The 7,878-nt window shown below is 38.3% G+C and overlaps 1 pseudogene; it reads right to left on the bottom strand.

Moving 5' to 3' along the window:
- Positions 1–7,878, bottom strand: part of LOC107691110 (uncharacterized) — a 10,002-nt pseudogene extending 2,124 nt beyond the window's left edge.

Genomic DNA, 7,878 nt, shown 5'->3' on the forward strand with positions numbered 1-7,878 from the left:
TAACAAAGGTAATAAAGAGTTGGTTATTATTATTAAGTCTCTTTCCGGCTCAGACTGCATAGGGTAAGCTTATGGGGCTGTCACGTGATGAACGAACGACTCGAAAAACCCGAAGACTCGAGATGAACTAATCAATTCTCTTTCCGGCTCAGACTGCATAGGTTAAGCTTATGGGGCTGTCACATGACGAACGAAGGACTCGAAAAACTCGAAGACTCGAGAGATGAACTAATCAATTCTTTTTCTGGCTCAGACTGCATAGGTTAAGCTTATGGGGCTGTCACATGATGAACGAAGGACTCGAAAAACCCGAAGACTCGAGAGATGAACTAATCAATTCTTTTTCCGGCTCAGACTGCATTGGTTAAACTTATGGTGCCGTCACGTGATGAACGAATGACTCGAAAAACCCGAAGACTCGAAACAGGTGAACTACTTGACTAATTCCAGTACAGAACCTATAGGATGTTGCGCATGCGCGACTGAACGAATCACTCCCCGAGACGACTCGTTCTTCCCAAGTCACATTAAAGATTCTTTCAAAATGAACGAATCGTTCAAGAACGACCCAACACTATTATGAACCCATATGAAATTATTTATCCCCCAGGGAAAACTGTTACTAATGAGGGGAATTAACTGAACTGTTATTGTCATCAACTCTCATCCATACGTATTAATTTTAATAATCTTTTTTTTTTAATAATTCATGTAATTTAACATGTGGCCTGAGGAAATAATGTCTATTATTTTGGTTATAGAGATCGGATCGCGCTGCGCGCACACAGAAACATTCAGGAGCACAGAAACTTGTCGTCAACGCTGCCCCACAACTTTTAATAATAAAGTAGCTTATGTAACGGAGGCCAGCTGGTAGGTGCTCTGCAGGTAAACCTCACTCCCCTGATCTCAAGAGGCACACTAGCAACTGATGCTAAAGGCTGCGGTCCTTAGCCTCCTTGTTAGTGCGCCGAGATATATCCATCTGGTTACTATTGGGGGCTTTCGGGAGGAACCGTGTACAAACGCTGCCTGTAAAAGTCATCAAAGCTAGGCAGCTTTCGGACACATTAAAATAAGGCTTCGCTTGACAGGAAGTCAGCCATCCTCTGCAATTTTTGCAATTTTCAGGCGTCATACGTTAACAAACTCCAAACAAACAAAAGCCAAGAAATCTTTCACTTGCGCTCAGTGTGGAAAGAGTTTCACAAGCAAATATAATCTTGATGTTCACATAAGAGTTAATACTGGAAAGAAGCCGCACGCATGTGATCAATGCGGGAAGAGTTTTGCACAAAAAGGACACCTTACAATACATATGAGAGTACATACTGGAGAGAAACCATTCACTTGTGGTCAATGTGGAAAGAGATTCACAAACTCAATAAACCTTAAGGTACACATGAACATCCACACTGGAAAGAAACCTTACAAGTATTCACACTGCAACAAGAGATTTAATGAGTCAGGAGACCTGAAAACACATGAGAGGATTCACACTGGTGATAAACCATTCACATGTGATCAATGTGGGAAGAGTTTGACATAAAAAGAACACCTTACGAGATATGAGAGTTCATACTGAAGAGAAACCGTTCACTTGTGATCAGTGTGGAATGAGCTTCACACAATCATCAAACTTTAACCACTTAAGCTCGGGGCGTTTTTTGGTATTTTCGCCTAAATTTAACATACTCAAATTCAAATGTTTACCCTGCACACATACAATGGAGGAAATGAAAAAAAATGGTTTCATTGTAAAGAAAACCCTTTGAACTACAAAATATGAGTGTAATTCTTTATAAATAACATTATATACTTTTCAAATATTACTATAAACACAAAAAAAACATAGGCGCTTTTGGAGTTTTAAAACTAAGTATTTTTTTGAAAATCTGTAATTCAGGTTCTATTAGGCACAACTCTCTGCAATGGAAAAATTTAAATCGCATCATATGACCCCTTTAAGGATCACATGAACAAACACACTAGAGATGCTGTACACGTCATCAAAACATTTTTGAGGGCTTCATACTTGAAGATGCACCTGAGAGTTCATTCAAAGGAGAAGCCACATTCATGTTATTTATGTGGAAAGAGTTTTTCATGTCTACAATATTTAAATGTTCATCAGAAAATATATACAGGTGTGAGAGAGTACATGTGCTTTGAGTGTGAAAAGACTTTTATTTTAGCTGAGCATTTGAAACGGCATCAGAGGATTCACTCTGGAGATGTAAAATATGGTCATGTAGAATAAATGCTTTATAACTACTAATAAACAGCCAATATGTTACTAATAGGCATGCTAATAAGCAACTAGTTAATAGTGAGAATTGTTCCCTATACTTACCGAAAAGAGTTATTTAAAGTGCAATAAGCTACGAAAGAGACGCTGTTCTCCAGGCGGATATCTGTGCTAGTGCTCAGAGACGGAGCGGAATGCTATCAAAGTACACTTTGGGCTTCAAGTGCGCAACTAAACGGTAATGACTTAAGTAGCTTTAATAAGCATTAATATATCAGTTTATACAGTAAAGACTATACAATGTTATTTTTTTATTTGTTTAATTTATTCAGTTTCTTTTGCAGGCAATTTTTTTTACCAGAATACGACTGCTAGACCTTAGTTGACCTAGTAAAGTTTTTTCTTTGATATGAAAATCATATTTAAACTTTATGCATATAAATCTTACACAATAAAGATGCCTTTATGCTGGTGCATTTGCATATAAATGTTTGATATTCATTTGTTTTTATAATAGTAATTTGTTTCTTTGCTGTAGATTTTTAGATTACAGAATATAAAGCCATTAAGTTTTTTCTCCATAAAAAACTCACAAGAATACCGTTAAAAGTATTATATCAATAAGCAGTATCGTAAGAATAGTAATACTGTTAAAATATTAACGATAACCATCTCTTTTGTAAGTCAGAAAGGAGAGAGATCCATCTCATTAGTTTCCACTTTCACTTCGTTCATTTTTATATTTGCTTTAATTAATACATTGTTATCTTTACTTTTTATATTTTATCAACAACTTTTATCGTCTCCCGATTGTATTTGTATCAGGAAAATATCATTTTAGCATTTTAGTTTTAATATCTGAAAGCCATGAAGTATTGAAGTAATGAAGTAAGCCATGTTTTGTTTTTGGACTTTCTGTTTTAAATTTCTCAATAAAGTTTTTATTTGCCTAATAAACTATATTTTTCTCCACACATGAATGAGACGGCAGTTTGTCTACATTAGTATACCTTATTTTTCTTTGATGTGTTGTTTTTATAGATGTCTTGTCATTTTAAATAGAATTTGGTGCGCTTTTTGATGATCTGCCGTTGATCTCGCCGCGCGGCGATGACGTCATCACTAGCGTGCGTTCACTCAGTCAGCGTAGAGTCTTCTAAGGTGAGCGGTTCACGGTATTTCGCATAATTAAAACAGCTGTAAAACACACTTTACACAGTATGTTTATGCAACAATATACAAGGTCATTTCTGTCTTGTTTTCATCGAATACAGCGTTGTTTGTGTGTTTGCTGACTTAAATACTTAGAACTACAGGACAGGGCCGTGCAGAGACCTTTGGAGGGGCAGGTGCTCAAAGTATAAAAAGGGCACATGGAACACGGCTTTAAAGTCGGCATGAAATCAAAATTGAAAATTCTTATTTTTTTAATGGAATAGTGTAGTGTTTATTATAAATAATTTATCCGTGCACTTCATTATTTTTTTAAAACTCATGTGCCCTCGTAATCTTTAATCAAAAACGTTAACCTCCCCTCCCCCTCAAAAAGACTCATCTTCTCTTCCGGTCACGAGCTATGGCGCAAGGGCGGAGCTAGTGACGTGAGGGGTAAACAACAGGTGGAAAAGCTGAAGCTGATGCTTCACTTTATAGAAATCAATGCATTGACCAGTGCTGACGCAAGCCATGGGGGAGTACACTACCCTTAAAAATTGAAAGGATATTAGAATCAGAATCAGGATGAGCTTTATTGCCAGGTATGTTTTCACATACGAGGAATTTGTTTTCATGACAGTGACAGTACAAAAACACAGATAATAAAAGAAGAATAAAAAATAGAACAAGTAAATAAGGAATAACAATATATAAATTGACAATTGTATGTGCAGGTATATTACAATAGACAGTTTGTATATACAGGTATATTATGTGCAAATTTGAGGTGTAGACTGAGCATGTGTGTTAGATAAATAAGTGTATGAGTGAATAAATAGTGCTGTGTGTTCCACAGTTATTGTCAAGTGTTCATGAGATGGATTGCCTGAGGGAAGAAACTGTTCCTGTGGCTGGCCGTTCTGGTGCTCAGTGCTCTGTAGCGTCGACCAGATGGCAACAGTTCAAAGAGGGAGTGTGCTGGATGTGAGGGGTCCAGAGTGATTCTGCCAGCCCTTTTGCTCACTCTGGATGAGTACAGTTCTTGGAGAGAAGGGAGGGTTCATTATTGCCATTTCCATAGATTTTTTTACAAACTGTAAATGTATGGTTTTGCAAAACTCCCGCGGCGAGTTTTGCTCGCGATATTAGGATATTACCACAACATTACTCTTTGGACATAGCAAACAATTTTTTTATGAATATTACTTAACCTGATGGAGGACGCGCTCAGTCATTCAGGCAGTCTCTCTCTCTCTCTCTCGCGTGCGCGCTGTTTAGGCATGTTTTGTGCCGTTGATCGGAATCAAGCCCCGCCCTCTCATTTCAGATGCCGTTTCACTCGGATAGACATCCTGTTTTGATCAGTCTGAGATCCCATCTTCTTTTGTATCTGGCATGCTCCAAACACTGCTGTCTCAGTGAGATGTTCTCTTTCCTCAAGTCTGCTACTTCCTTTTTTAGTTCGCCAATGTCTTCTTTATTCTCTTTAACTGTGTGTGCATTTTCCTCCATTGTCTTTTCAATTATTTTCAGCCGCTGATCTTGCTCGTCAAATCTCTTAATTAGAGTTTGAATTGCATCGAAAATCACTTCATTTGTTATTTCGTCTGTTTATTCTTTGCACCTCTTAATTACTCTGGAATTAGAAACTGAATTATATTACTGATATTATTATTATTATTATTATTATTGAGTTTACAGGGTATGGTGGTTTTGCTGTTGTAAACACTACTGTTGCAGAAAACAATATTTCTGTCTTATTTAAAGTAGAATTCTATTCTAATCCTGTTCTGAATGTATTCATTTTTTGAATGATAATGATAATAAAAACAGGGTTGAAAAGTATAATTTGGAGGATGATAAAATCAGTATAAGCCTGTTTTACCAGTGTTGTGATAATTATTTTAATGCACTCTACGTCTTTTAAATAAATACTGTAATAATAATAGTTCAAAGTATGAATAGTTTTTAGTCCGATATCATAAAAAAGACCCCTCGACGCCCTTTAAACTTTTCCTAATCAAACAGCAAGAATGAAAGAGAACAGGCACCTTTGTTTATATTGCTGTGTGTAGAACTACGTTAGCTGCATTTTTAATATTTAATAAATACGCTATTTAATTTTAATCAAATGTAAATTCGTCCCCCGCACTTTATTCAGGCAGGTGATTTCACGTAGAGGTTTCTAGATTTAAATTCAAAGAGACAGCAACGAAAGTCTTTGCATGACCTGACGTTTTATTCGTTTCCAAACTGAGGAGATGTGAATATCAGGAGTGCTGAACACTCATACAGTGCATGTCTTCATTCATACTCGAAGCCGGAGGGCACTCTCACGCAGAAAGTCCAAAACAGACTCATAGAAGTAATAACTTATGATGTGCAGGAAATCCCTAATATGGACAAAGGCATCCGTCTATCACTGTAGGTGAGCTGAATAAAAAGCAGAAATGTTTTTACTGATGAAACGTGAAGACAATAAACACGATTGCGAAAATATATGGTTTATGTGTGTTTTTCAAGTTATCTCCAGGTAATAAATCAACTATATGAATAATGCAGTACTGATTGACATATCATTTAGTATAGAAACTAGGGATGCACCGATACCGATACTGGTATCGGGCCCGATACTGGTCTCCTGTACTCGTACTCATACTCGTTAAAATGCCCCGATACCAAACACCGATACCACACAGCATGTGATAAGCACCATATTCAAACAAAGAAACACCAACAACAGACAGCAGAAAGGAGTTAAGGATGTCTACTACGAAGTATATGTATGCAATGAATATAATGTTAAACATTCAGTATTAACGCCTGTATAGCTGGTGTACGCGAGCTGATAAACAAAGCACGCTGAGTGGATTGAGCGCACGGCGGCGGCGAGTACTGGAAAAAGTGGTATCGGTGCATCCCTAATAGAAACTATGAAATATATTTCCTGCCTTATTCTGTGATAAAAAATGGGGAAATGGTGTTCGTAGTAGCCTTTTTAAACCAATCAGAAAATTGTCATTAGGAAAATATTGAACAAAAATATTATAGCCCCTTGCAGCTAACGTTACTTCCACAGGCTAAACACAGCAATATAAACAACAGCTGTGCATGCTCTTTTCACGTCATTCTTGTAAAATAATAATAATTCAAGCACATTGTAATTCAAGTATAATTCAAGTATACAAGCACTCCGCTCTGCTGAGAACTCCACTTATGAGTTTTCAGCTTGAATATTGTCAGGGATTCGGCATTCCGGATGAAGATGGGAAGATCATTCCACCAGTAAGGAAAATGTTCTGGAAAGTGATTTTGTGCCTCTCTCTGATGGTACCACGAGGCATCGCTCAATAACCAACCTCAGGCTTCTGGAGGGGATGAAGATTCGTAGTTGAAGTTGGAGGGCGCTGAGCCTGTGGCTGTTCTATATGCAAGCATCAATGTCTTGAACTTGCTGTGAGCTGCAACCGGTAGCCATTGCAGGGAGATAAAGAGAAGTGACGTGGGCCCTTTTGGGCTCGTTGAAGACCAGTCGTGCTGCTGCATTCTGAATCATTTGTAGAGATTTGATTGTACATGATGGAAGTCCTGCCAAGAAATTACAAGGGCCTGGACAAGAAGTTGTGCAGCATGCTCTGTTAGAAAGGGTCTGATCACGCTGTACATTTGGAGTGGCAGGTTGAGCTGCAGGTGATGTTCTTTTATCCATGCCGAGATGTCCACCGCAGGCAGCCCAAGATCCATGCAGCTACCGTTGGATCATCTGGTTGAAATGAAAGATAGAGCTGTATGTCACTATTAGTCGACTAGAAAAATCTTTAGTTGGGGGCAGCCTTATACAGAGAAGTGGAGTTCCAGAGGGTGTACAGGAGGATCTGATGATTCACAGTGTCAAAAGCAGCAGATAGATCCAGCAGAATGAGAACTGATGATTTTGAATCATCAGTGACCGACAGTAATGCAGTCTCGGTTGAATGGCCGCTTCTGAAACCTGACTGGTTAACCTCCAGTTGGTTATTCTGTTAAAGAAATAATGACATCTGGTTGAAAACAACTCGTTCAAGTGTTCACTATTAATGGAACGAGTGAAGTGTTTAATGTAGGTTTTTTGAGCAGTGGGGTTACTCCGAGGCTGCTTAAATGCGGTGGGGAAAATGCCTGTTTGAAGAGGTGTGTTGTTGATATGTGTGTGTGCTGGTAAAAGTGTAGGGGTAGGTGTGAGGGGATTGGGTTTAGAGGGCAGGTTGTAGGATGGCTGGAAAGGAGAAGTTTCGATACCTCTGCCTCAGTGAGGAAACAGAGGGGAGTTTTAACGGAGGGTGTGGTTGGTTTGAGTTCCTGTATGCGTGGAGCTGAGAACTGACTGCTGATGGTTTTAGGGATGACAATGTCGAGTTGCACTAAACAGTTTAAACTTACGATCTTAAACTTACATTACATTGTTACATTACATTTCTGAAACTTGCATTACGCAT

This window comes from Sinocyclocheilus anshuiensis, unplaced genomic scaffold (assembly GCF_001515605.1).
Source record: "Sinocyclocheilus anshuiensis isolate Anshui unplaced genomic scaffold, SAMN03320099.WGS_v1.1 scaffold30, whole genome shotgun sequence".
Lineage (NCBI taxonomy): Eukaryota > Metazoa > Chordata > Actinopteri > Cypriniformes > Cyprinidae > Sinocyclocheilus > Sinocyclocheilus anshuiensis.